We start from the raw sequence: 5,718 nt of genomic DNA, 5'->3' as shown, positions 1-5,718 counted from the left end.
AGTGTCACTAGTATGCCTCTACTTGACTAGCTCATTGATCAAAGATGGTTATGTTTCCTAGCCATAGACATGAGTTGTCATTTGATAAACGGGATCACATCATTAGGAGAATGATGTGATTGACTTGACCCATTCCGTTAGCTTAGCACGCGATCGTTTAGTATTCTGCTATTGCTTTCTTCATGACGTATACATGTTGCTATGACCATGAGATTATGCAACTCCCGTTTACCGGAGGAACACTTTGTGTGCTACCAAACGTCACAATGTAACTGGGTGATTATAAAGGTGCTCTACAGGTGTCTCCAAAGGTACTTGTTGGGTTGGCGTATTTCGAGATTAGGATTTGTCACTCCGATTGTCGGAGAGGTATCTCTAGGCCCACTCGGTAATGCACATCACTTAAGCCTTGCAAGCATTGCAACTAATAAGTCAGTTGCGGGATGATGTATTACGGAACGAGTAAAGAGACTTGCCGGTAATGATATTGAAATAGGTATTAAGATACCGATGGTCGAATCTTGGGCAAGTAACATACCGATGACAAAGAGAACAACGTATGTTGTTATGCGGTTTGACCGATAAAGATCTTCGTAGAATATGTGGGAGCCAATATGAGCATCCAAGTTCCGCTATTGGTTATTGACCATAGACATGTCTCAGTCATGTCTACATAGTTCGCGAACCCGTAGGGTCCACACACTTAAAGTTTCGATGACAGTTATATTATGAGTTTATATGTTTTGATGTACCGAAGGTAGTTCGGACTCCCGGATGTGATCACGGACATGACGAGGAGTCTCGAAATGGTTGAGACATGAAGATTGATATATTGGACGACTATATTCGGACACCGGAATAGTTCCGGGGGTTATCGGATATATACCAGAGTACCGGGAGGTTACCGGAACCCCCGGGGGGTTTAATGGGCCTACATGGGCCTTAGTGGAGAAGAGGAGAGGTGGCTAGGGCAGGCTGCGCGCCCCCTCCCCCTCTAGTCCGAATTGGACAAGGAGGTGGGGCAGCGCCCCCCCCTTTCCTTCCTCTCTCTCTCTCTCCTCTTTCCCCCTTCTCCTAATCCAACAAGGAAGGGAGGGAGTCCTACTCCCGGTGGGAGTAGGACTCCTCCTGGCGCGCCCCTCTCCTGGCCGGCCACCTCTCCCCCCTTGCTCCTTTATATACGGGGGCAGGGGGGCACCCCAAAGAGACAACAATTGATCACTGATCTTTTGGCCATGTGCGGTGCCCCCTCCACCATAGTCCACCTCGATAATATCGTACCGGTGCTTAGGTGAAGCCCTGCGTCGGTAGAACATCATCATCGTCACCACGCCGTCGTGCTGACGAAACTCTCCCTCAACACTTGGCTGGATCGGAGTTCGAGGGACGTCATCGGGCTGAACGTGTGCTGAACTCGGAGGTGTCATGCGTTCGGTACTTGATCGGTCGGATCGTGAAGACGTACGACTACATCAACCGCGTTGTACTAACGCTTCCGATTTCGGTTTACGAGGGTACGTGGACATACTCTTCCCTCTCGTTGCTATGCATCACCATGATCTTGCGTGTGCGTAGGACATTTTTTGAAATTACTACGTTCCCCAACAGTGGTATCAGAGCCAGGTTTTATGCGTAGATGTCATATGCACGAGTAGAACACAAGTGAGTTGTGGGCGATACAAGTCATACTGCTTACCAGCATGTCATACTTTGGTTCGGCGGTATTGTTGGATGAAGCGGCATGGACTGACATTACGCGTACGCTTACGCGAGACTGGTTCTACCGACGTGCTTTGCACACAGGTGGCTGGCGGGTGTCAGTTTCTCCAACTTTAGTTGAACCGAGTGTGGCTATGCCCGGTCCTTGAGAAGGTTAAAACAGCACTAACTTGACGAACTATCGGTGTGGTTTTGATGCGTAGGTAAGAACGGTTCTTGCTCAGCCCGTAGCAGCCACGTAAAACTTGCAACAACAAAGTAGAGGACGTCTAACTTGTTTTTGCAGGGCATGTTGTGATGTGATATGGTCAAAGCATGATGCTAAATTTTATTGTATGAGATGATCATGTTTTGTAACCGAGTTATCGGCAACTGGCAGGAGCCATATGGTTGTCGCTTTATTGTATGCAATGCAATCGCCCTGTAATGCTTTACTTTATCACTAAGCGGTAGCGATAGTCGTAGAAGCATAAGATTGGAGAGACGACAACGATGCTACGATGGAGATCAAGGTGTCGCACTGGTGACGATGGTGATCATGACGGTGCTTTGGAGATGGAGATCACAAGCACAATATGATGATGGCCATATCATATCACTTATATTGATTGCATGTGATGTTTATCTTTTATGCATCTTATCTTGCTTTGATTGTCGGTAGCATTATAAGATGATCTCTCACTAAATTATCAAGGTATAAGTGTTCTCCCTGAGTATGCACCGTTGCGAAAGTTCTTCGTGCTGAGACACCACGTGATGATCGGGTGTGATAGGCTCTACGTTCAAATACAACGAGTGCAAAATAGTTGCACACGCAGAATACTCAGGTTAAACTTGACGAGCCTAGCATATAACAGATATGGCCTCGGAACACGGAGACCGAAAGGTCGAGCGTGAATCATATAGTAGATATGATCAACATAGTGATGTTCACCATTGAAACTACTCCATCTCACGTGATGATCGGACATGGTTTAGTTGATTTGGATCACGTGATCACTTAGAGGATTAGAGGGATGTCTATCTAAGTGGGAGCTCTTAAGTAATATGATTAATTGAACTTAAATTTATCATGAACTTAGTACCTGATAGTTTTTTGCTTGTCTATGTTGATTGTAGATAGATGGCCCGTGCTGTTGTTCCGTTGAATTTTAATGTGTTCCTTGAGAAAGCAAAGTTGAATGATGATGGTAGAAATTACACGGACTGGGTCCGTAACTTGAGGACTATCCTCATTGCTGCACAGAAGAATTACGTCCTGGAAGCATCGCTTGGTGCCAGACCTGCTGCAGGAGCAACACAAGATGTTATGAACGTCTGGCAGAGCAAAGCTGATGACTACTCGATAGTTCAGTGTGCCATGCTTTACGGCTTAGAACCGGGACTTCAACGACGTTTTGAACGTCATTGAGCATATGAGATGTTCCAGGAGTTGAAGTTAATATTTCAAGCAAATGCCCGGATTAAGAGATATGAAGTCTCCAATAAGTTCTACAGCTGTAAGATGGAGGAGAATAGTTCTGTCAGTGAGCATATACTCAAAATGTCTGGGTATAACAATCACTTGATTCAACTGGGAGTTAATCTTCCAGATGATAGCGTCATTGACAGAATTCTTCAATCACTGCCACCAAGCTACAAGAGCTTCGTGATGATATATAACATGCAAGGGATGGATAAGACGATTCCCGAGCTCTTCGCAATGCTAAAGGCTGCGGAGGTAGAAATCAAGAAGGAGCATCAAGTGTTGATGGTCAACAAGACCACCAGTTTCAAGAAAAAGGGCAAAGGGAAGAAGATGGGGAACTTCAAGAAGAACAGCAAACAAGTTGCTGCTCAGGAGAAGAAACCCAAGTCTGGACCTAAGCCTGAGACTGAGTGCTTCTACTGCAAACAGACTGGTCACTGGAAGCGGAACTGCCCCAAGTATTTGGCGGATAAGAAGGATGGCAAGGTGAACAAAGGTATATGTGATATACATGTTATTGATGTGTACCTTACTAATGCTCGCAGTAGCACCTGGGTATTTGATACTGGTTCTGTTGCTAATATTTGCAACTCGAAACAGGGACTACGGTTTAAGCGAAGATTGGCTAAGGACGAGGTGACGATGCGCGTGGGAAATGGTTCCAAAGTCGATGTGATTGCGGTCGGCACGCTACCTCTACATCTACCTTAGGGATTAGTTTTAGACCTAAATAATTGTTATTTGGTGCCAGCGTTGAGCATGAACATTATATCTGGATCTTGTTTGATGCGAGACGGTTATTCATTTAAATAAGAGAATAATGGTTGTTCTATTTATATGAGTAATATCTTTTATGGTCATGCACCCTTGAAGAGTGGTCTATTTTTGTTTAATCTCGATAGTAGTGATACACATATTCATAATATTGAAGCCAAAAGATGCAGAGTTGATAATGATAGTGCAACTTATTTGTGAAACTGCCGTTTAGGTCATATCGGTGTAAAGCGCATGAAGAAACTCCATACTGATGGACTTTTGGAACCACTTGATTATGAATCACTTGGTACTTGCGAACCGTGCTTCGTGGGCAATATGACTAAAACACCATTCTCCGGAACTATGGAGCGAGTAGCAGATTTGTTGGAAATCATACATACAGATGTATGTGGTCCGATGAATATTGAGGCTCGTGGCGGGTATCGTTATTTTCTCACCTTCACAGATGATTTAAGCAGATATGGGTATATCTACTTAATGAAACATAAGTCTGAAACATTTGAAAAGTTCAAAGAATTTCAGAGTGAAGTTGAAAATCATCGTAACAAGACAATAAAGTTTCTACGATCTGATCGTGGAGGAGAATTTTGAGTTACGAGTTTGGTCTTCATTCGAAACAATGCGGAATAGTTTCCCAACTCACGCCACCCGGAACACCACAGCGTAATGGTGTGTCCGAACGTCGTAATCGTACTTTACTAGATATGGTGCGATCTATGATGTCTCTTACTGACTTACCGCTATCGTTTTGGGGTTATGCTTTAGAGACGGCTGCATTCACGTTAAATAGGGCACCATCGAAATCCGTTGAGACGACGCCTTATGAACTGTGGTTTGGCAAGAAACGAAAGTTGTCGTTTCTCAAAGTTTGGGGCTGCGATGCTTATGTGAAAAAAGCTTCAACCTGATAAGCTCGAACCCAAATCGGAAAAATGTGTCTTCATAGGATACCTGTCGTGGTTTTGTCACGGCAGATGTCCTAGAGAAAGGACTTAGTCATGGAGCCATCGCTACAGGTTAACTTAAAGGGGTTAAAGCGGACAAGGGACGCAAGAGAGTTTTATACTAGTTCGGCCCCTTACGATGAAGGTAAAAGCCTACGTCTAGTGGTGACGGAATTGCTGGGGTTTCGATGACCAGGGAGCGAATACGCTTTGCCTAAGTCTCGAGTTGTTGTCTGTTATCCTTGAACCGCCGCCGGGTCGTCCCCTTATATACGTGGGTTAACGCCCGTCGGTTTACAGAATCCCGAGGCCGGTTCATAATCGTGTCCGACTCGGTCTCTGCTACTTCTATCTTACAACACAAGTTTACATATCAATGCCGGTTTATATCTACAGGCCTTAAACCGGCTTTGGGCCCTGGGCCTTCATAAAGCGTCGCCGTCTGTCTTCATGGACTTCAGATACAAATGAACTACTTATGGGGTTAACCCGGCCTCTCCTGGCCGGTTTACACCCAGTGGTATATCCCCAACATTAGGCCCCAGATTGATTTGAACTGGTTCATGTCAATCCTCAATACTTAAGAAAATTTCTTCTTCAACATCTTCACATAATCTTGTAAACCGCCGTGACATCATCTTCTAGGACCATGGTAAACCGCCGTGACGTCACCTGTTATTTAAAACTGTGTATTATCCACCTTCATACATGAGCCTCCGACAATCGAGGCGACAGCTCCGCCTCATATCCAAAATTTAGGCTCCTCGATTTTCGTGCCTAACGCTTACCTTTCTGCCCTTATAAATAGGG

Source organism: Triticum aestivum, chromosome 6D (assembly GCF_018294505.1).
Source record: "Triticum aestivum cultivar Chinese Spring chromosome 6D, IWGSC CS RefSeq v2.1, whole genome shotgun sequence".
In the NCBI taxonomy this organism is placed as follows: Eukaryota; Viridiplantae; Streptophyta; class Magnoliopsida; order Poales; family Poaceae; genus Triticum; species Triticum aestivum.
This window is presented reverse-complemented; position numbering follows the sequence as displayed.